This window comes from Elephas maximus, chromosome 2, assembly GCF_024166365.1.
Source record: "Elephas maximus indicus isolate mEleMax1 chromosome 2, mEleMax1 primary haplotype, whole genome shotgun sequence".
NCBI classification, from domain to species: Eukaryota; Metazoa; Chordata; class Mammalia; order Proboscidea; family Elephantidae; genus Elephas; species Elephas maximus.
Genome location: NC_064820.1, coordinates 35,578,066 through 35,603,585, shown reverse-complemented (window position 1 = coordinate 35,603,585; position 25,520 = coordinate 35,578,066). Strand labels below are relative to the sequence as shown.

General features: G+C 37.8%; 1 pseudogene; it reads left to right on the top strand.

The window, feature by feature from the left end:
• Positions 1-792: 792 nt before the first annotated feature.
• Positions 793-1,355, top strand: LOC126061426 (myosin light chain 4-like; annotated as a pseudogene).
• Positions 1,356-25,520: the final 24,165 nt, after the last annotated feature.

Sequence of the window (25,520 nt, the reverse complement as noted above, 5' to 3'; positions counted from 1 at the left end):
CTGGCCCTCTTGGCTGCAGTTGCTGGATCAGCAGATGTGGATGTACAAGATGGCTCTCTCAAAATGGATCAGAGACTTGTTACCTATTAATATAATCCATCCACGCCCAGTAAGGGCACATGTTGGATACGGTTGCAATTACATATTACATAATGTAGCAAGAGTTAAACAGCTCATCCCCACCTCTAGTTCATTAGAAAGAAATAGTATACTCCCAAGACACCCACTGAGATAAAGAGTTTCAGTTACATGGCCGAGAACTGTAGGAGACAGATGTCAATGAAGGTGTTGAAGTGGTAGGGACCTCATAGCTTAAACAACCTTGCACATGGGCACCATCATGACCTTGCATGAGCTTTATTTTTGGAAGTCACGTTCTCATACAATGGAGCTGGTATCAGTTTCATTTAGTGCCCTGCCAGCTCTCTTCCACTGCGCACTCACTTTTCCTTGTGTCCTTTCTGCTTGGCATCTATGAGTCTTTGCTTTGGACAACAGGTGCCCCTGTTTTGTTCATGCCCTAGGCATGTGCATACCATGCTTATGGGGTAATCAATCCTTGCTTTTAAGGACATATATTCTGAAATTTATATACGTAATTAGCAAGAAATATTTACTTTAGGATCTTGCAGATTGCTGATGCACGTCGGGGGACTGGCATGTCTCTAGGGACTTGAAAATCCCTGCTGGAAACTTCTAGACCCTATCTGTACATCTTTTCATGTATATCCTTTAAAGTCTATATTTAAAAGGTTGTAGTCCAATCTCCACCAAAGAGCCCGACAAGACAACATGCTTCCCAAGAAGCCTGAGCCTAAAGCAGAGGCTTCCAAGGCCTCAGCCCCTTCCCCAGTCCCTGAGCTGCCCAAGGAACCTGCCTTTGATCCCACCAGTGTAAAGACAGATTTCTCTGTTGACCAGATCAAGAGTTCAAAGAGTCCTTCTCATTGTTTCACTGGACCCTGACTAAAGAGATGAAGATCATCTATGGGGTGTGCTGCAAGACATGGACCAGAACCCCGAAATCACTGGAGTGTTTTATGTCCTGGGCAAGCCCAAGCATGGAAAGATGAATGCCAAGATGCTCTGAGATATTCCTGCAAGGTGTTCTTACCCATCCTGTGCATATCTCCGTAACAAGGAGCAGGGCATCTGCGAGAATTTCATGGAGGGGCTGAACGTTTTCAACAAGGAGAGCAATGGCATGGTTCTGAATGTTGAGCTTTGGCCAGTGTTTGACCACCCTGAGGGAGAAGATGATAGAGGGTGAAGTGGAACAGCCGTTAGCTGGGCAAGAGGATGCCAATGACAGCATCAGTTACGAAGCCTTTGTCAAGCACATCATGTCTGGATGAAGCAGCCTCTTCCAGGGTGCTTGGCTCTTGGCTTTCACCATCAGGAATCATCTCAAGGCAGTAGGTTTTTATTTTTTTTTAGTGTGTGTTATGGAGAGGCCCAGAGTAACTGAGTGAAACAGGAGTCCCGGACCTGTCACTGAACTACAGCCCCAAGGACCTCATAGCTCCACAGCACTCACGGTAAATAAATAGTCCAGTCATGGCTGGGCCATGTTTCCGGGGGTGGGGGGAGAGGGAGAGTATTTACTTTCACGGTATGCCTTTTGATATTTAAAAAATGTTTATGTTTTCCTTTTTACCTGCTGGTATGGCTAGTATCAGTTAAGTGTATTATAATTCAAATATCTTAAAATAAAATCAACTTGGTCATGGTATACAAAATGCTGGTTCATGGCAAAGGAATCTTGGCAGAAAGAGAACCTAAAAAAAAAAAAAATTACCAAGTCCATTGCCATCCAGTCACTTCCAACTAATAGTGACTCTACAGGACAGAGTAAACTGCCCCATAGAGTTTCCAAGGAGCACCTGGTAGATTTGAACCGCTGACCTTTTGGTTAGCTGCTGTAGCAGTTAACCATTATGCCACCAGGGTTTCCAAATACACAAATACACCATAAGATTTGCTTTAGCATATTGGCAAAAGCAAAATATTATAACTTACATATATATAGATCTGGAAACCCTGGTGGCATAGTGGTAAGTGCTACGGCTGCTAACCAAAGGTCAGCAGTTCAAGTCCACTAGGTGCTCCTTGGAAACTCTGGGGGGCAGTTCTACTCTGTCCTCTAGGGTCGCTATGAGTTGGTATCTACTCGACGGCAGTGGGATATATAGATCTTAACCACTTTGCATAAAAGACCAAAGGGAAGGGCAGTCGCTCAAGCAGAAAAACTTTTTTCTAAATCTTGTTTAGTAAATCGTTCCTTCAAACTTAATAATAAAGGAAAATTATATCGATGAAAAAGAAAAAGAAGTAAAAGTTATCAAAGAATGTGTCTGCCATGTGTTTTTGCGTGTAGATTAAATTCTTTTTAGTATAGGTATTTGCATAGGTATTATTATCCCTTGGAAACTTTTACTTTCTGAGGATAGATACCTGGTAAGAAAATCTAAGCCAATGAGTTATGAATTTCACTCTTCCTTCTTGAGGTAATTTCTATCTGAAGGCCTCAGTTGGAAAAAATAAATGAAATTAAGACAGGAAAGGAAAGTAGAAAAGTTGGAAAACATAGCTCAAATGACAGCAAATGTTAATGGTCTGATCACACAAGCAAAAATTGTCCTTCAAGCTGAAATGTGCATTACATAGTAATGGATAGATATACTTCTCTCTGAGATCTGATTTGTCTAGCAAATCCTTACTGACATATACTCTCATTTACTACTATATAGCCTTTTGAAAATGCCATTCCAGCAGAGCATAAAAAAGGTTATTTAGATTAAGTATAGTTACAAGATAAGCAGTATACTGAGTTCATTGGACTTCATGCGCACTCATTTAATTTCCACCGCACCATTACTCTGAATCAAACTGTCCCTGAAAGAACAAGAGGAAGGAAAAGGGCATTAAAAAGCACAAATCACAAAGCAGAGAACATTCTTCTTATGAATGAAATGGTTTCCATGTGTTACCGTTTAATACCATAGAAATACTTTCTTGACTTTTATAGCATGCAAAGAAATTGGACCGATCTATTAAAGAATGCAATAAAAAAAGACTTTGAGGTGGGTTAACACTTTTCAGGTCTTTATCATTCTAGATGGGCTTGGAACTTCAAAACACTATAAAATATTATGAATGGTATCCATTTACATCTGTGTGTAGCTTATAGCATAATGAATGCATGACCACTTTACCATTTATTTTATGCAGGAAGAAATACGAGGAGACCTTCAGTGATATGTTTTAACATGGGGCCCAAAGCCAGGCTTTCAAGAAAGAGTGCCAAAACAGTTTATCTTCTCTTTTTTCTTTTAACTTTCATGCCATCAAGTGCCAGTGTGAGGTTTTTTGGACTTTATTTGAAAATCAAGTAATTAATATAACTGTAGAAAATAAATTTAGATGGATAAGGTATTGTGATGAAGTATAAACAAGAAAGACCTGAAGTTTAGAGGACAGAAAATGACAGTGCTAATACGAAAGTTATACTCAGTTGTTTCAAATGATTGTTAAGACCTTTCACATGTTCAACTTGCATTTGATAGTGGCTGAACTTTATTAGCTTTTAATGGCCTTCATTAAATTATATTCTGTATCTAAGAAACCATGCACTGAACGGGGATCCTGAGGACATACCCCTTTACTCACATATACAACTCAGGGAAGGAGGTATGAATCTCAGTGTCTTGTTTCAGAGAACCGTGTACTATCTTTTTTCAGCCAGTGGACAAATGGTAGTAACATGCTGTCGCCTGGTTAAAAATGTCCAGCTTATGGACAACTGGTCCTTATGAGTGGACTGCCATGGAGCCTATTACAGTAAGTTCCTAGGTTAAGAATATCCAGTTTATGGACAACTCATATTTAAGAAGGGACTGCCATAAAGCCTATTATGTTAAAAATCTGAGTTAAATACGATGGCTCCTAGTAATGAACAGAGGCACTTACTTTGTGATGCTCATGAAAATACTGTGATTTTTGGACAGTGTTCCATCAAGGTAAAATATATACTATATACTAACACAAAACATTTGGCTGACACTAAATGAGAACCATATGTACCTGTACTGACTTACCTGCAAATTCGACCTAAAGACAGACTTAGGAACATATCTCGTTCGAAAACCAGGGACTGTCTGTATGTTTCCTTTCCCCAGGTTCTTTCCCAGGAGTATTTAAACAGTCTCGTTTATTTAAAAAATTCCCTCCATTGACTCTTTATCTTTCTGCAGCTACTGCCCTAGTTGCTATTGCTCTTTATCTCCTCTTCTTTACAAACATGAAAGGGTTATCTGCACCTTCTCACCTTTAACCCTCTCCCAAACTCACTACAAACTGGCTTCACTGCACTTCCCCTTAGCTTTTCACACCAAGGTCGCTAGCAACATTCCATGTACATCGTTAAGTCAAATGTACATTTTGCAAGTTAATATGTAATTTGTCTTTCATTGTTTGCATCATTTTACTTTCTATAAAAAACAAAACAAACAAAAAGTCATTTTTCCATCATCTGTGCAGACCTCTTGTCTTCCTCTTAACTCTTGCTGCACCTTCCTGATCCACTTCGCATACTTCATCTTCTCTTGTTGCATCTAAATGGATAAGTATCTCAGGGTTCTTTCCTAGGCCTTATTCTCTTTTTAATCTATGCCTTCTTCCTAGGTAAATTCACTCCCCTACTAGCTTCAATTAAAAATAACAGTTGCATTCAAGTTGACTCTGACTTATGGGGACCCCATATATGTTAGAGTAAAAACATGTTCCACAGGGTTTGCAATGGCTAATTTTTCAGAAATAGGTTGCCAGGCCTGTCTTCCAAGGCATCTTTGGGGGACTCAAACCTCCAACCTTTCAGTTAGCAGCTGAGTGTGTTAATCGTTTGCACCACCTCCGGACCCTGCTTCAGTTAATGACCTTCAGTGAGAATAGGACCCTTGGCTGCATACACAGCATCAAACAGGCCCTGCCTCACCGTAGGCTATCAGTAAACATCTATTGCCCGGACAGCTGATGCATCTTCCTTCTGTTCACTAAACCCAAATCACAAACAGCACAGAGGACATTTTTTATTTGGAGATTTCTCTCTTACCTGGAACTCAGAATTTCCTAAAATAAATGTATAATCTCCACAAACCACTCCCAGCCCACCCCTTACTTCTCCCATGGGAGTCTGGTAGTGGAAACTGCTTCTTAGGTTGTGCTTCCCAGTTTACGTTATGGGACCGCCAACTACCTAGTTGCCCAAACAAGTAACCTGTGAGTCCTTCTTAATTCCTTTCCCTCCGTCAGTTCCCAATAAGCCACAGTGTTCTTTCTAATGCTCTCATTCTTCCCATCCTCACCACACAATCATATATGAAGATGTTGTACAACAGAACGAAACATTGCCCAGCCCCTCATCATCCTCACAATTGTTGCTATGCTTGAGCCCATTGTTGCAGCCACTGTGTCAATTCTTCTCACTGAGGGTCTTCTTTTTTGCTGACCCTCTATCTTACCTAGCATGGTGTCCTTCTCCAGGGACTGGTCCCGCCTGATAACATGTCAAAAGCATGTGAGAGGAAGTCTCGCCATTCTTTCTTCAAGGATCATTCTGGCTTTACTTCTTCCAAGACAGATTTTTTCTTTATTCTGACAATCCATGGTATATCACACTACTGTTATTTTAGCCTTGGATTTCTTCCACAACCTGCAAACTACTCTCTCAATTTCTAGTTAATTCATTTTTTTTTTTTTCTCTAACAAGTACATTCCTTTTCCAAAATGCAGATAGTCTTATTATTCTGCTGCTACAGTCCCTTTAATTTTTTTTCTCACTGTCCTTAGGGGGAAAAATAAAAAGATGTATTTTTTTAGCGTGATTTAAAAAATAACTCAATCTATACTTCTCCCACCTAACTTCTGTAAGTCCACATTCAAATAATAAATCTTCATCGTGGTAAATTTTGTTTACTTCCTAAAATGTCCTATCTTGTTTTGAACATACAATCACTATTTCCATCTACTGACTTATTGTTCATTGTTGTTTAATTTCTGTTAAGTTTCAATTGGACCAGGAAGCCTAGGGTGATGTATAACCCCATTATCTACCTCCATTGTGCTATGGACTCATGTTCTTCATCCCTATCACATACTTACCTTTGTTTTTCTAGCAGCATTGCCATAAAAACAATATCATAAATATAATCGTAGCAAGTATTGCAGTTTGTTGGTAATCATCTATCTCACAACCTTAAACTCAGTGAGTACAGGAACCAAGCATGTCTTGCCTACTGTACTTCTGTAGAAGTAGTGTGTGATATCTGCTTAGTAAAACTTTGTTTATTGAAAAATATTGAATGCCTTAATGGCATTTGGAATCCTGGGATCATGTTATACTCTAGAAGAAATTTCAGCAGAATTTGATTCCCTTTTATAAAGTTCCATATATACAATGCTTATCATAGTAGCAATAGTCAAAGAGGACTCTTAGTTAGTTGGCTATATAGAGAACTGTGAATTGCTATGTGTGAGAAACATTACTCCTTTCCATTGTTTTCTTGTCCATAATGTTTCTAAATTAATCTTCCCTCCTGCCCATCTCAGGAAAGCATGGAGTTGTCTCAAAGATTATGCATATTTACTAACTCTTCTAGTAGCAATTTATCATTTAAAAATTCACTAGTTTGCCCAAGCTTTTGGGTTTCATTTGCATTTCTGAGTATAACACCGCCCGGCTAAGGCAATGAATCTTTTTTTATCTAAATTCTACCTTGCTCAAATTCGAAGGATCTCTGCTTTCTCCTTGTGTTTGGTGTTTGGTGAAAGAAAACATGATTCCCTTAAGCAATAATACACAAATTCATATAGTTTTAAATATATCCCCTCTTTACTTTCCAGAATTGGAGGGTACTATGGTACATGTATTTATTTTGTCCTCATATCCAAGGCCCTGGTAAGACTTTTCTTGCAATTACTTTAGTTGCCATCCTCTCTACCTATGGGTAACTATCAGATCCATTCTGACAGATTTTTCTTTTTTTTCAAATTGGCAATGAAGTAGGGGAACTTAACAAACTGTTAGAACGTATTATTCATATCTGAGTTTTGTCATCATGTTAAATTCTTATGTGGACAATATATGTCCACTCTGATGGTCTATAGGTTTATTGTACAATATTATGACTACTTGACGGTTTTGTTCTTACACCCTGTTTTTTTTTTTTTTTTAACCCCAGGGATTTTCAGTTAAACAAAGTTTCCCTGTGGAGGACTATGATGAACTCAGACAAATAACTCTTGATTCTTAAGCACTTAGACACTTAGATGGAGAAAATTGTGCTTGCCCAGTGGGACTTCCCTTGGAACATTCTGTACAACACAAAAAGTAAAACCTCCTCTTGCCTACATATGACCTGGGTTTTCTTAAAAGTGCCTGTTAGCAAAAGACAATGTGGCAGCAGAGGTAGGTAGCATCTGTTCTTTTGAAGTGGTCATGTCCTTCTCAAAGAGGTGCTGGTTCATTGTAAAATAATGACACTTGGGGCAAAATTTATTATGTATAAGCATGTAAAAATGTTTGTAATTTTTAGACCAACACAGTTTTTAATGTAAGCAATATTACAACTGAAATATGAGCCACCTAGAAGTCCTTTGAGACCTGGGCTTTCTCAAGTAGATGTAATATTTAAGATATAAATAGAATTGTCTCAAATACCTACCTCTGCTAGGGTGGAATTCCAGCTTATCTCTCACTATGTCTAGGGACTTTCGGTGGGGGCTTAAATTTCCCCTCATCTTCTCTGGTCCCAATGACCTTTTCCTACCACATTGGTCTTCAGAGACTAAATCACCAGGTGCTTGTGCACAGTGAATCATCTTGCTTCAAACCACCATGACCATTCCTAAGAAGAACTGACTCTGTGAGCAGCAATGTTCCCTAAACTTTTGGAAAAATGGAGAAGGGTTACTATTTAACAAAGAATCCAAAGCATTTGTGAATGGGCTTGAGAATCATAGATTACTCAATAATACATCACTGATACCGAGAAAAACATGTATCTATTTTTCTAATCACTAATGAATTAGACCAAAGAAGAACTGATGCGTTTGAAGTGTGGTGTTGGCAAAGAGTATTTAATACACCGTGTACTACCAAAAGAACAAACTAATCTGTCTTGGAAGAAGTACAAGCAGAACACTCCTTAGAAGCGAGGATGGCGACACTACATCTTACATACTCTGGACATGTTATCAGGAGGGGTCAGTCCCTGGGGAAGGACATCATGCTTGGTAGAGGGTCAGCAAAAAAGAGGAAGACCCTTAATGAGATGGATTAACACAGTGGCTGCAACAAGACTTAAGCGTAACAATGATTGTGCAGATGGTGCAGGACTGGGCAGTGTTTCCCTCTGTTGTGCGTAGGAGAGCTATGAGTCAGAACCGACTCAATGGCACCTAACAACAAAAACAATGAATTGAGCTCATAATTTCAAAATATGCTGTTCTTTTTTCCCCCCTGAAGGTATTAATACTGAGATTTTCTAGATCTTAACACTTGTCATTTCAGTGGAGATGAGGGTCAAGAACAATTTACCAACATGTGATGCCCATGGGGATATTATTAAGAATGGGGATTATTTTGGAATATAATGAACTACTATTGGAAGAAAGTCCTGGTGACCTACTGCTAAAACATCAGCCAACGAAAGCCTCAGGGGTTATAACGGTCCCACCCCATTGCGTGGGGTTACCCTGAGTTAGGGATCAACTTGAAAGCAGTTAACAGCAACAACGTTGGTAAGGATAGCTACATACATGTGTGTGGAGGATACCTTGGTTTATCTCTTCGATAGCTGATTGATAACACGGTATTTTAGATCACATTTCATGCTTCCTGGATATTAATTTTCAGAGTAGAGACAGAGCATGAAAATTTTCACAATGTAACACATAAGAAAAAAATTAAAGATTTCCTAGAAACCTGTGTGTTCTCTTTTGAATGCACCTGAGCAAAAGGGAAAAAAGACAGAATTTCTCTGGGGAAGTGTAGGAATACCAAGACACTCTGGAATTTACGTTTGTCCAACTTATTAGTATTCAATGCACAGACCTGGCGAATCATCACACAAAATTTGTACAGCTTAATGGCAAAGAGAAATCTCAATATATTAAATAAAATGTCTCAACATTAGTGTTATTAAGAAAACACTTTTAATATGATAATTGCTTACCAAAAAAATTTAAAAAGATGTAATGCAGCCATTGTTGGCTAAATGCATATTTTATTTTTAAAGAAGAGAGGTTTCATTATTCAAAACTTTTAAAGTCACTAGCTTGGTATAACTACACCTCTATTTCCTTGCCTCTCCTTAATCACATATATGCAGACACACACAGACTTGAGTCTTATGAGTCATGAGAAGAATGTTGCCTTTATTTTTAAATTAAGTTTTTTTTTTCTTCAAACCTAATAGAAAGAAACAGCAACATCCTTTCTTTTATAGTTGCTATTTATTGCTCTTCATTTAATTGGAGGTTCCAAAGTTTGCAAATACTGTAAACAACGTATATTATTCACATCAATTTTTTAAAGAAAACTAGAAAGAACTTACTATTAATGTCCCTGAGTTTCATTTGAATATTTAAAACATATAGAAAATAATTGGGATAATACAGTAAACACCTGTTTATACATGACTGACAATTTTTGTTTCACTTTCTTATACAATATTTATTATTGAAAGTAAAGTTGAATTTTCAATTCTTTGCAAGGTGCCATTAGCCTCTCTCCCTATCTAGAGGCAACGACTACATTTTTAATTTAATTTTTGACTATATGGTGGTGCAGTGGTTAAGTGCTCAGCTGCTAACCAAAAGGTCGGCAGTTCGAATACACCAGCTGTTCCTTGGAAACTTTATGGGGCAGTTCTATTCTGTCCTATAGGGTCGCTATGAGTTGGAATGGACTTGACAGCAATGAGTTTGGTTTTTTGTTTTATGCATGTACTTAGGAACTACATAAGTTTTCATTATGTTTTATAAAATACATATAAATATGATCATGTAATAGAAGTGAAGATGGTGAGACTTTGTCCTATGTACTTTGAACATGTTATCAGGAGGGCTCAGTCCTTGGAGAAGGACATCGTGCTTGGTAAGGTAGAGGATCAGTGAAAAAGAAGACTGTCAATGAGATGGATTGACACAGTGGCTACAACAATGGACTCAAACATGAAAATGGTTGTGTGGATGGCACAGGACTGGGCAGTGTTTCATTTCTGTAGTACATGGGGTCACTATGGGTTGGAACCAACTCGACGGTGCCTAACAACAACAACAAACAACAATTTTCACTCAACATAGCATTTCTGAGATTTACTCATTCAGCAGCTATAAATTAATCATATGGGTATGTATGGCTTATTTCTGTAATTTTTTTCTGCAAACATTGTTAGATTGAATATTCTTATATACATCTCCTAGTGGACACATTCAAGTGTTTCTCCAGAGTTCATACATAGATATTGAATTCCTGACTTATAGCATACATCAGATATTGCTATATTGTTCTTCCAAGTGGTTATAACAACTCGGAATTTGACAAGCAGAGAATAAGGGTTCCTGTTTTCCTGTGCTCACTTCACTCACAGTCCACATGTTGAGACTTTTTGAATTGTCCCTATTTTTTGTAATCTTGGTTTTCATTTAAACCTTTTCTCTTATATCAAAGAGTTTATTCAGTTAGTTTTAAAACGGATATAAAAAAACAAAAAAAACAAACCCATTGCTATTGAGTCAATTCTGACTCACAGCGACCCTATAGATAGAGTAGAACTGAACTATAGGGTTTTCAAAGAGCAGTTGGTGGATTCAAACTGCCGACCTTTTGGTTAGCAGTCATAGCTCTCATCCACTGTGCCATAGAGCTCCAAATATTGGTTTTGGAAAAATGTTGACTTCAATTTTGAGCCATCAGGTATTCAACCAAAACATGTATATAGTGTATCTATTGATGTATATGTGTATAGACTTAATATCTGCACACATAAATATGCATGTAAAACAATAAGTAGAAAATGAGGCTTTGATAAGAGCTATAAATTCTACTCACCAATAATTAAAAAAAAAAAAAAAACAACTATTAGGCAGTCGTGACCTGGTATTAATTAATTAATTTACTCATTTTCCTGGTTTCTATTTTTCAATTAAAAACTATTTTGTCAATTACAAAAAGACATTGCACACGTGAGTCCCAATGTTGCCTGTATTGAATTCAAGTTATCTAGACCAGTAATTAAGTACAATGCGTAGGCAGCCATGGTTATTTCCATTCTATTTCTTATAATTTACTGAATTCTCTCTCTCTCTCTTTTTGTGGTGAAAATACACAAATCAAAACATTTACCAACAGAACTAATTCTTCATTTACAATTCAATGACATTGATTAAATTTCTCCTGTTGTACCACCATTATCACTATCATTTTCCAAAATATTCCACCACCATTAATATAAACTCAACATCCTGGTTCCTTTTTTTAATTCAGTGCCATCCTTATTCCATGCTGATCACCGATAAAATAGCCACAACCGTGGGTCAGGACACATAATACAGGTTGCGGCCAATTTTTCAACCTTCTTTCTGTAATTATTTAAAGATCATTTTGAATATATCGTGTACAACAACCGTATTATTTTTTAAAGAAATATGCTTTTTTTCATTAGTTCTTGAAAATGCTGGTAATGGCCACTTAACACAAAACAGTGCTTAAGTTTTCGTGTCAGATAAGAGTCATTTTCTGATGAGAATATGTTTAAGATGACATCATTCAATGGAGGGATTATCTATACTGACTCCTCCAGTTTTCTTACCTCCCCATCCATGACACAGGGGAATAGAGGGAAGTAAGCAGCAACATGCTTGCTTTCCAAGATCCCATAACTGGTCTGAATATAAAATATTTTATTCAAAATGCTCTAGATGGAATTGAATTTTGATCTTTAAAAACTTCCAGATGGAACTGCAGGTTAATTAAAAGACACTTCACATCTCATCAGGAACTAAACTAATGTATTGATTGAAAAGCTATTTTTTTCTTTTGCTGTGTTTTGGTTTATGTGGTTAATTATCATTAATCACAGTGTTCAAGCTTCTACTAACATACTTGTAAGCATGTGACTCACAGCTGGGCAATCAGAGTTCCATTATCCTGGCCACAGTGATTAGCTCAGAAGTGGGCACACTATCCATGCAAGTAGATTCCAAAGTCTCTATATCAAAGCAGTGGGAGGGATAGTGCCTTTCTTTATTTAGTAGTTACCAATCTGAGTTGTGGAGCCCTGGTGGTGCAGTGATTAAGAGCCAGCAGTTCAAATTCAACAGCCACTCCTTGGAAACACTATGGGTTGGTACTACTCTGTCAAATAGGGTCACAATGAGTTGGAATCAACTCAGTGGCAATGGGTTTGGGTTTTTTTTGATAACGTAAGTTGTAAGACTGATTCTGTTTTCAGCAATTTTCTGCCCCTTTCCACATGGAGGAAGTCTCTATCTGAGAAAATGAGATCAACACACAGGGATAAACAGTACAGAAAATAAGGAGAGGCTAAGGAGGAAGGGAGGGAAGGAGGGAAAGAGACAGAGAAACAAATTGATTTAATAATATTATTATATTATTTGAAGCCCTAAGATAGCTCCATTCCCTGGATTTCCCATTTACAGGGGCTAATTAAACGCATTTTTGTTTACACAAACTTGAATAAGAGAGTGTGACTCAAATGTTTAGATAGGAGATTTAACTTCGCAAAGCAATGGATTAAGTTCTTTTGTTTATTCTTAAAGAATTCCTATCAGTCTTTGTTTAAAGGAAGTTAGATAAAGAAGAAGTAATAGCACTACGTTTGTTGTAGTGTTTACACCTATTTCATTTGGTATATTTTCTAAAACAATGCTAGAAAATTAGTTTTCTTGAATGTGTTCTATTTAGTCTTAAAATCAGGTGCCATGTATGATTATATAATTGAATAGTTGTTTTTTCATTATGAGAAACAATAATTAAGTATAACTGCATCAGTGAAATTAATCGTACATTTTCAAATATTTTTGAAATATGAATTTGCATGAATGTTAAACTATTTACTTTCTTGCTTTTATATGATCACATTAGTGCTCTCCAATGTAAAATTATGAAACGAATGAGTTTTTCTTTTGTATTTTAATATCAATACTATGTTTAATTGATTAGATATACTATATATATTGTTGATCAATCAATCTATGTATAATTAATCTATATATATTGTATATATAATCAATTAAAAGTATTTCTGGCTGTCGTTAATGGAAACTATATATTTTTATATAAGCAAATACATATTTTAGAAAAAAGATGTTTATATATTTTTAACTTTTTAATATTTTTATAAATATATTAGTGAAATGGGCCCAAGATGGCTGACCAGGTAGAAGCTACTGCAATCCCTTTTGCAACAAAGACTTGGAAAAACAAGTGAATCGATCACATACATGACAATCTACAAACCTGACCATCAAACACAGAACTAAAGAGTTGACCTGAGTGACAGGAGAGTGAAAAGCTACTCCCTGAAGCAGTGACCACTTCTGGAACCAGCATCCCGTGCCACAGCCTTGAGCCCTCGCAGTTCCTTGGTGCCAAGTGGTAGGGCTGACTGCGGCTTACTGAGATGGGGCAAGCATGGGACACAGCCCTAATTCCTAACCCCCTGGGGTAACCTCGGTAGAGACTCAGCCAGTGCAAGCAGGCTGCACACTGACGCAGCTGACAAGAGAATGAGCAAACAAGGGGAAGCAGCAACTGTTTTCGGAGCCTGGAGCCAGCGTCCCAGTCAGGAAACCTTGGTGCTGGGCTTTGGACTAAGTGCAGAGGAGCTGAGCATGGCTTCCTGAGACGGCGCGAGCACAGGATGCAGCCCTAGCCCCCTGAAGTAACCTCGGGGGAAACCCAGCCAGCGCATGTGGGCTGCACAATGATGTGGCTGACAGGAGGAGTAATCACTGGGAAGCAGTGACTGGTTTTGGAACCTGGAGTGCAGCATCCCAGCCAGAAAACCTTGGTGCTGGGCTTTGGACTAGGAGCAGAGGAGCTGACCATGGCTTCTGAGACGGCACAAGCACAGGACACAGGCCTGACCCTCGGGGGCAATCTCGACCCAGCCAACAAACAGAGGCTACACACCCCTCTGGAATCTCAGATAAAACAGTCATCACCAAGCAAGATAAGTAATGTTGTCTATATTGCTGGGTGCTACTCTCTCCTATCTATCTGATCACTCCCCTCCCTGCCCCAGGTGGCTTCATTAACATTGGAATTTCCTGGGCCAGGGAGTGAAGTGCTCTGCAGGGATTTTTTTTTTTTCTTTTTTATCTAACCCATCTCCTGGCCTGAGAGAAGCAGCTACCAACAACCCAGGGACAAAAAATCCTTCCCTGACTTCTCTAAACTGGAATAAAAATACAGAACCAGCTCCACCCAAGCATATGAGATCCACAGTCTTTGGCTTTCATCCCTACAGGGAACAAGGTGGCTATTATAATGCAAAGGCATTTCTGATAGAGATCTGACTGTAATTGTTTTAGCAGAGCACTAGAAAGACAAGTTTTCCAGGTCAGATATCTCTACCTATTAAACAGAGCCCTCACTGATCCACAATGGGGAATTGAGTGCTTAAGCTCCATGCAAACCACCTAGTCACCTGCCAAAGGGGCCTGAGGATACTGACGCTTACCAACCTTTAGAGGTACAAGCACTGGGTGCCTAAGGTACAGCTGCAGAACCCACCCACCAAAGTGCTTTAGGAATATAGACACACCTACCTCACTGGCATGTGGGGGAAGGCTGTCAGCATCCTGCCCTCCTTGGAATGTGACCCCCTGCTCCTACTAGAATCTGGTGCACACAACTATCACCACTACTCCTCTAAGTTAATAGGTGACAGACTACACCACACACTTGGTGACCCAAAATCAGAATACCTAAGCTGATTGATTCTACAAGAACATTGAAAGGACTCTTAGGCTTATATATGTGGTAACAGCTCAAACCAGCTGGTAATAGGACATAAGTGCTACAAAGGCTACAACAATCAAGACAACGCAATCTAGTAGCCCATCTGGGTATACTGAAACAAAACAAAACAAGATAAGACTCAGTGAGCAAATATAAAATAAATCATTACAATATCTTATAGATGGCTCAGGGATAGCAGTCGATATTAAATCACATAAAGAAGCAAACCATGATTGCTTCTAAAAATCCCCAAATTAAAGAATCAAAATCTTTCTCAAATGAAGATACAATCCTGGAATTGCCAGATGCGGAATATAAAAAGCTAATATACAGAATGCTTCAAGACATCAGGGATGACCTCAGAAATGAAATAAGGCAATCTACAGAAAAAGCCAAGGGACACACTGATAAAGCTGTTGAAGAAATCAAAAAGATTATTCAAGAACATAGTGGAAAAATTAATAAGCTGCAAGAATCCATAGAGAGACAGCATTCAGAAATTCAAAAGATTAACAGTAAAATTACAGAATTAGCTCAATAGGCAGAGGAGCAGAATCGAGCAATTGGAATGCAGAGGGGGGAGGTGGAGGATAAGGCAATTGACAACAATATAGTTGAAGAAAAATCAGATAAAAGAATTAAAAAAAATGAAGAAACCCTAAGAATCATGTGGGACTCTATCAAGAAGAATAACTTGCATGTGATTGGAGTTCCAGAACAGGGAGGGACAACAGAAAATACAGAGAGAATAGTTGAAGATCTGTTGGCAGAAAATTTCCCTGGCATCATGAAAGACGAAAGGATATCTATCCAAGATGCTTGTTGAACCCCAAATAAGATTGATCCAAAAAGAATATCGCCAAGGAATAATATCATCAAACTTGCCAAAACCAAAGATAAAGAGAAAATTTTAAAAGCAGCCAGGGTTAAGAGAAAAGTCACCTACAAAGGAGAATCAATAAGAATAATTTCAGACTACTCAGCAGAAACCAGGCAGGCAAGAAGGCAATGGTATGACATATATAGAGCACTGAAGGAGAAAAAGCACCAGCCAAGGATCATATATCCAGCAAAACTCTCTCTCAAATATGAAGGTGAAATTAAAACATTTACAGATAAACACAAACTTAGAGAATTTGCAAAAACCAAACCAAAGCTACAAGAATTACCAAAGGAAATTGGTCAGAAAATCAACAATATCAGATACCAACAGAACACAAGGTCACAGAGCAGAACATCCTGATATTCAACTCAAATAGGAAATCACAAAAACAAAATAAGATTAATTTTAAAAAGAAAAAATGCTCAAAACAGGGAATCATTGAAGTCTTTGTGTAAAAGACTACAGTAATCAAAAAGAGGGACTAAATACAGGAGGCACAGAACTTCCATATGGAGAGGAAAACAAGGTGATATAGGACAATACAAGTTAGGTTTTTACTTAGAAAAATAGGGGTAAATATTAAGGTAACCACAAAGAGGTCTAACAATTCCATAATTCAAAATAAAAACCAAGAAAAACATAACAACTCAACAAACATAAATTCAACTACTATGAAAATGAGGAACACACAATTTACAAAGAAAAACTTCTCAGCACAAAAAAGTAAGTGGAAAAATGAAATTGTTAACAACACACACAAAAAGACATCAACATGACAGCAATAAACTCATACTTATCTATAATTACACTGACTGTAAATGGACTAAATGCACCAATAAGGAGACAGAGAGTCTCAGACTGGATAAAGAAACACGATCTGTCCATATGCTGCCTTCAAGAGACACACCTTAGACTTAGAGACACAAATAAACTAAAACTCAAAGGATGGAAAAAAAAATGTATCAAGCAAACAACAATCAAAAAAGAGCAGGAGTGGTAATATTAATTTCTGACAAAATAGACATTAAAGTTAAATCCACCACAAAGGATAAAGAAGGACACTACATAATGATTAAAGGGACAATTTACCAGGAAGGTATAACCATATTAAATATTTATACACCCAATGACAGGGCTGCAAGATACATAAAACAAACTTTAACAGCATTGAAAAGTGAGATAGACACCTCCACAATTATAGTAGGAGACTTGAACACGCCACTTTCAGAGAAGGATAGGATTTCCAGTAAGAAGCTCAATAGAGTCATGGAAGATTTAATTGCTACAATCAACCAACTTGACTTCATACACTTATACAGAACACTCCACCCAACAGCTGCAAAGTATACTTTTTTTTTCTAGTACACTTGGAACATTCTCTAGAATAGATCACATATTAGGTCATAAAACAAACCTTTGCAGAATCCAAAACATCGAAATATTACAAAGCATCTTCTCAGACCACAAGGCCATAAAAGTAAAAGTCAATAACAGAAAAATCAGGGAAAAGAAATCAAATACTTGGAAACTGAACAATACCCTGCTGAAAAAAGACTGGGTTATAGAAGACATTAAGGAGGGAATAAAGAAATTCACAGACTGCAACGAGAATGAAAACACTTCCTATCAAAACCTCTGGGACACAGCAAAAGCAGTGATCAGAGGTCAATTTATATCAATAAATCAGTTTATATCAATAAATAATTTATATCATACATGAAGAAGAAAGAGCCAAAATCAGAGAACTGTCCCTACAACATGAACCAATAGAAAGTGAGGAAGAAAAAAAATCCATCAGACACCAGAAGAAAAAAAAAAAAAAAATTAGAGCTGAACTAAATGAATTAGAGAACAGAAAAACAATTGAAAGAATTAACACAGCCAAAAGCTGGTTCTTTGAAAAAATTAACAAAATTGATAAACCATTGGCCAGACTGACTAAAGAAATACAGGAAAGGAAACAAATAACCCGAATAAGAAACGAGAAGGGCCACATCACAACAGACCCAACTGAAATTAAAAGAATCATATCAGATTATTACAAAAAATTGTACTCTAACAAATTTGCAAACCTAGAAGAAATGGATGAATTCCTAGAAAAACACTACCTACCTAAACTAACACAATCAGAATTAGAACAACTAAATAGACCCATAACAAAAAAAGAGATTGAAACGGTAATCAAAAAACTCCCAACAAAAAAAAGCCCTGGCCCGGACGGCTTTACTGCAGAGTTCTACCAAAATTTCAGAGAAGAGTTAACACCATTACTACTAAAGGTATTTCAAAGCATAGAAAATGACGGAATACTACCTAACTCATTCTATGAAGCCACCATATCCCTGATACCAAAACCAGGTAAAGACATCACAAAAAAAGAAAATTACAGACCTATATCCCTCATGAACATAGATGCAAAAATCCTCAACAAAATTCTAGCCAATAGAATTCAACAACATATCAAAAAAATAATTCACCATGACCAAGTGGGATTTATACCAGGTATGCAAGGCTGGTTTAATATTAGAAAAACCATTAATGTAATCCACCATATAAATAAAACAAACAACTAAAACCACATGATCTTATCAATTGATACAGAAAAGGCATTTGACAAAGTCCAACACCCGTTTATGATAAAAACTCTCACCAAAATAGGAGTTGAAGGAAAATTCCTCAACATAATAAAGGGCATCTATGCAAAGCCAACAGCCAACATCACTCTAAATGGAGAGAGCCTGAAAGCATTTCCCTTGAGAACAGGAACCAGACAAGGATGCCTTTTATCACCGCTCTTATTCAACATTGTGCTAGAGGTCCTAGCCAGAGCAATTAGGCTAGACAAAGACATAAAGAGCATCTGGATTGGCAAGGAAGAAGTAAAATTATCTCTATTTGCAGATGACATAATACACAGAAAACCCTAAGGAATCCTCCTGAAAACTACTGAAACTAATAGAAGAGTTTGGCAGAGTTTCAGGTTACAAGATAAATATACAAAAATCACTTGGATTCCTCTACATCAACAAGAAGAACATCGAAGAGGAAATAACCAAATCAATACCATTCACAGTAGCCCCCAGGAAGATAAAATACTTAGGAATAAATCTTACTAAGGATGTAAAAGACCTATACAAAGAAAACTGCAAAGTACTAGTACAAGAAACTAAAAGGGACCTACATAAGTGAAGAAACATACCTTGCTCATGGATAGGAAGACTTAACACAGTAAAAACGTCTTTTCTACCAAAAGTCATCTATATATACAATGCACTTCTGATCCAAATTCCAAAGACATTTTTTAAAGTGGTGGAGAAACAAATCACCAACTTCTTATGGAAGGGAAAGAGGCCCCGGATAAGTAAAGCATTTACTGAAAAAGAAGAAGAAAGTGGGAGGCCTCACTCTACCTGATTTTGGAGCACATTATACAGCCACAGTAGTCAAAACAGCCTGGTACTGGTACAACAACAGGCACATAGACCAATGGAACAGAATTAAGAACCCAGATATAAATCCATCCACATATGAGCAGCTGATATTTGACAAAGGCCCAGTGTCAGTTAGTTGGGGAAAAGATACTCTTTTTAACAAATGGCGCTGGCATAACTGGACATCCATTTGCAAAAAAATGAAACAGGACCCATACCTCACACCATGCACAAAAACTAACTCCAAGTGGATCAAAGACCTAAACATAAAGACTAAAACGATAAAGATTGTGGAAGAAAAAATAGGGACAACCTTAGGAGACCTAATACAAGGCATAAACAGAATACAAAACATTACTAAAAATGAAGAAGAGAAACCAGATAACTGGGAGCTCCTAAAAATCAAACACCTATGCCCATCTAAAGACTTCACCAAAAGAGTAAAAAGACCCCCTAGAGATTGGGAAAAAATTTTCAGCTATGACATCTCCGACCAGCAGCTGATCTCTAAAATCTATATGATTCTGTTAAAACTCAACCACAAAAAGACAAACAACCCAATTAAAAATTGGGCAAAGGATAGGAACACACACTTCACTAAAGAAGATATTCAGGCAGCTAACAGATACATGAGAAAATGCTCTCGATCATTAGCCATTAGAGAAATGCAAATTAAAACTACAATGAGATTTCATCTCACTCCCACAAGGCTGGCATTAATCCAAAAACCACCAAATAATAAATGTTGGAGAGCCTGTAGAGAGATTGGAACTCTTATACACTGCTGGTGGGAATGTAAAATGGTACAACCACTTTGGAAATCTCTCTGGCGTTTTCTTTAAAAGTTAGAAATAGAACTACCATACAACCCAGAAATCCCACTCCTTGGAATATACCCTAGAGAAGTCAGAGCCTTCACACGAACAGATATATGCACACCCATGTTTATTGCAGCTCTGTTTACAATAGCAAAAAGCTGGAAGCAACCAAGATGTCCATCGACGGATGAATGGATAAATAAATTATAGTATATTCACACAATGGAATACTACGCATCAATGAAGAACAGTGATGTACCTGTGAAACATTTCATAAAATGGAGGAACCTGGAAGGCATTATGCTGAGTGAAATTAGATGCAAAAGGACAAATATTGTATAAGACTACTATTATAAGATCTTGAGAAATAGTATAAACTAAGAAGAACACATTCTTCTGTGGTTAGGAGAAGGGGGGAGGGAGGGAGGGTGGGAGGGTGGGAGAGGGCTATTTACTGATTAGATAGTAGTTAAGAACTGCTTTAGGTGAAGAGAAGGACAGCACTCAATACAGGAAAGGTCAGCTCTACTGGACTGGACCAAAAGCAAAGAAGTTTTGTGAATAAACTGAATGCTTCGAAGGTCAGTGGAGAAAGGGCGGGGGTTTGGGGACTACGGCTTAAGGGGACATCTAAGTCAATTGGCAAAATAAATTCTATTAAGAAAACAGTCTGCATCCCACTTTGAAGTGTGGCGTCTGGGGTCTTAAATGCTAACAGGCGGCTTCCTAAGATACATGAATTGCTCTCAACCCACCTGGATCAAAGGAGAATGAAGAACACCAAGGTCAGAAGGCAATTATGAGCCCAAGAGACAGAAAGGGCCACAAGAACTAGAGACTTACATCATCCTGAGACCAGAAGAACTAGATGGTGCCCAGCCACAACCGATGACTGCCCTGACAGGGAGCACAACAGAGAACCCCTGAGGGAGCAGGAGATCAGTGAGATGCAGACCCCAAATTCTCATAAAAAGACCAGACTTAATGGTCTAAGACTAGAAGAATTCCGGTGGTCATGGTCCCCAAACCTTCTGTTGGCCCGGGACAGGAACCATTCTGGAAGACAACTCATCAGACATGCATTGGACTGGACAGTGGGTTGGAGAGAGATGCTGATGAGGAGTGAGCTACTTGTATCAGGTGGACACTTGAGACTATGTTGGCATCTCCTGTCTGGAGGGGAGATGGGAGGGTAGAGGGGGTTAGAAATTGTCAAAACGGTCAAGAAAAGAGTGACTGGAAGGAGGGAGTGGGCTGACTCATTAGGGGGAGAGTAAGTGTGAGTATGTAATAAGGTGCATATAAGTTTATATGTGAGAGACTGACTTATTTGTAAACTTTCGCTTAAAGCACAATAAAAATTATTAAGAAAAAAAAAAAAGAAGAAAAGAAATATATTAATTACCAAACAAGTTTACTCAGGAGAGAAGATAGAATTCCTGAAGAGATATTGAAGAATAATTTTACTGTTTACATAGATTTATTGCTTAACACTACTTCGGCATTGTCTTTAGAATCAAAGACATGCCAGAACCCTGCTATAAAATGATTCATTATTATAAAAATGCAAATAAGTCAAAATATAGACCAAGGAAGATACATGTGTACCACAATAGTTTAGCATAATAAATGTATAGGGTAGACGGTAGCTCCTTATTATGACATTACCAAAGAGTGATGGCATTTTCTGAAACTTACTTCCATAATTGCTGGTTCAGACACCAATAATTGGGCTCAAAGGAGCATGAACTTAAAACTATTAATAGGTAATATAATACTTCACGTTCATAGAGATTTTTTTGTGATAAGCATTTCACATGCTTGATCTTATTTAATTATCAAAATTCTCATGAAATATATGCTTTGTATATCTGTTTTACTGGAAAATGATGAGTTTAGAAAGGCTACGTAATTTGACAGTGGCCAAGTATGGCTTGAACTGAAGTCCTGCTAATGACAATACTTTTAACCCCTAAACTATATTGTAGCCCAAACGTCGTTATTTTTGTTGGTTCCAACTCATAGTGACCCTACGAATAATACAAGAAAACACTGCTCGGTCCTTCATCATTCTTGCAATCTTTGCTTTATTTGAGCCCGTTGTTGCAACCACTGCATCAATCTATCTCATTGAGGGTCTTCCTCTTTTTTGCTGAAACTCTACCTTACCAAGCACGATATCCTTCTCCAGGGCCTGGTCCCTCCTGATAACATGTCCAAAGTACATGAGACAAAGTTTTGCCATCCTTGTTCCTAAGGGGCATTCTAGCTGTACTACTTCCAAGACAGCCTTGTTTGTTCTTCTGGCAGTCCATGGTATATTCAATATTCTTTGCAACACCATAATTCAAAAGCATCAATTCTTCTTTGGGTTTCCTTATTCGTTGCTCAACTTTCACATGCATATGTGGGGATTGAAAGTATCATGGCAGGGTTGGGCACACCTTGGTCCTCAAGGTTAAAAAGGTCTTTTGCAGCAGATTTGCCCAAAGTAATATGTCACTGGATTTCTTGACTGCTGCTTCCAAACATTAATCCAACTTTGGCTATTGTGATAGATTCCAGTTTTGCCCACAACTTCTCTACTTAATCAAATTTGGAAGGGAAAGAAGTTCTAAATGTAATGCAGTAGCTATTTTCTATCCAAGCACTTTACCTAATTAAAAAAAAAAAAAAGTCATCATCTAACATTTGTATAGGTGCAAATGTATGTGCGTGTATAATGATGAATACACATCCTTAATACATTTCAAAGAGTTCATCTCTTGCGTAAGGTACAAAAATCGTGACACTGGCCATTATAAGGTATTAAAAAATTCATGGCAACTTTTGAAAAAGGAGGAATGTTATTAACCTCGGTGCCTTGATCGAATTACAATTCGGATAATTACATTTGTCTTCCCTAATCTCCTTTTCAAATTTCAATTGGGTAGTGTATTCTTAATGGATTTCATTACCAAACTTCCTGTAGGATTTAAAATAGGACTTATCTTCTAACACTGGTTCACTCCAAATTTATGTTCCCCGGTTTCAATTGAGCTGTCACTGGTACTCTCCAATTGGTTTTAATTCATTTCCTTTTTTTTTTTTTTTTTCCGTTCTCACTTTGGCTCCTCCAAACCATTTCTGTTCATCTCAAGACCTAAGTGCTCATTTTAGTTCTGCAATTATTTCTGAGTGCCACATATACACCACTGTCCTATTCTTTGAAATATCAAGATAGCTTAGATATTGTTTGCTGTCTTCCATGAGCCTCCATAATGGAAATCACTGCTTTTTACCATCACAGAGGTGAACTCACCTTCTATTTCACAGAGAAAAATCAAAATCGTCCAGGGTAAACTACCTCAGCCTATCTCTTCTCTGTGAGAGTATTTTTTCTGCCATTTCTTTCTTCTTTGTCTCTGCCTGTTTGGACAGAAGATGCGTAGCCTCTTTCCAAAATGATTGCCTTCACCTGTGCTTTTCACCTCACTCTTCCTTATTGTCTTACTTTTCTCATTTTGAAATCATTCACTTTCACTACTTACCTTTCATGAACATATAAAAAAGTTTTCTTGTAAAGCAAGCAAAATTTTGTTTTAGTTTCTGTGGTATCTCGGGCAAATCACACATTCTTCATTCTTTTATCACCATATTCTTCTGTGTGTGTGTATGTGGGTATGTTTGAGTTTTAGGTGGAAGTTTACAGAGCAAATTAGTTTCTCTTTCAAAAATGTATATGCATTGTTTCATGGGATTAGCTACAGTCCTGCATTGTGTCAGCACTCTCCCTTTTCCTTTCCACCCCTGGTTCACCAAGTCCATTAGTCCAGGTTTCCTGTCCCCTTCTGCCTTCTAGTCTTTGTTCCTGGGCAGGTGTTGCCCATTTGATCTCATATACTTGATTGATCTAGAAGCACGTTCCTCAAATGTGTTATTGTTTATCTCATAGGCCTGCCTAATCTTTTGCTGAAAGGTGACCTTTGAAAGTAGCTGAGTTAAAAGGGTGTCTGGGGGACATGGTCTCAGGGGTTCCTCCAGTCTCTGTCAGACCAGTAAGTCTGGTCTTTTTTAATTTTTTAATTTGATCATTTGTTCTACGTTTTTCTCCCACTCTATCTGGGAGCCTTTATTGTAATCCCAGCCAGAGTGGTTGGTACTGGTAGCCGGGCACCATCTAGTTTTTCTGGTTTCAGGGTCATGTAGGCTGTGGCTCATGTGGTCCATTAGTCCTTTGGACTATTGTCCCCTTGGATCTTTAGTATTTTTTCCCTCTCCTTTGCTCTGGATTGGAAGAGACCCATAGTTGTAATTTAGATGGCCACTTGCAAGCTTTTAAGGCCCCAGATGCTACTCAGCAAAGTAGGATGTAAAACATTGTCCTTAAGAACTGTGTTGTGTCCGTTAACATAGATGTTCCCCAAGTCCGTGGTCCTTTGCTTTCTAGCCTGGGAACTTCATCACTGTGAGGTGATTAGTTATGTCTAACAGGTTTACCTGACTGTGCCACTTGTGTCCTCTGTTGTCTATATTAATGTATAAGGAGCACCTACAGTCCAGTATTTTGAAATTTCTGCCTCCAAACCTTTAACTGCTGGTGGATGTGTTCCCTTACCCCCGCCCTCACCTCTTGGCATATCTATGCATGTAGCTATGTATGGTATATTCAATATTCTTTCCAATACCACAATTCAAAAACATCAATTCTTCTTTGGTCTTCCTTATTCAGTTTCCAGCTTTCACATGCATATGAGGCTATTGAAAACACCATGGCCTGGGTCAGATGAACCTTAGTCCTTAAAGTGACATCTTTGCTTTTTAACACTTTAAAGAGATCTTTTAAAGCAGATTTTCCCAAAGCAGTGCATCATTTGATTTCTTGACTGCTGCCTCCATGGGTGTTGATTGTGGATCTAAGGAAAATGAAACTCTTAACAACTTCAGTCTTTTCTCCATTATCATGATGTTGCTTATTGGTCCAGTTGTGAGAACTTCTGTTTTCTTTATGTTGAGGCATAATCCATACTGAAGGCTGTAGTCTTTGATCTTCATCACTAAGTGTTTCAAGTCCTCTTCACTTTCAAACAAAAAGGTTGTGTCATTTGCATATCCCAGTTTGTTAATGAGTCTTCCTCCAATCTTGATGTTCTTCTTCATATAGTCCAGTTTCTTGGATTATTTGCTCAGCATGCAGACTGAATTAGTATGATGAAAGGACACAACTCTGAGGAACATTTTTTGACTTTGTGCCATGCATTATTCACTTGTTCTCTTCAAACAACTGCCTGTTGGTCTAAGTACAGGTTCCTCATAAGCACAATTAAATGTTCCATAATTCCCATTTTTTGAAGTGTTAT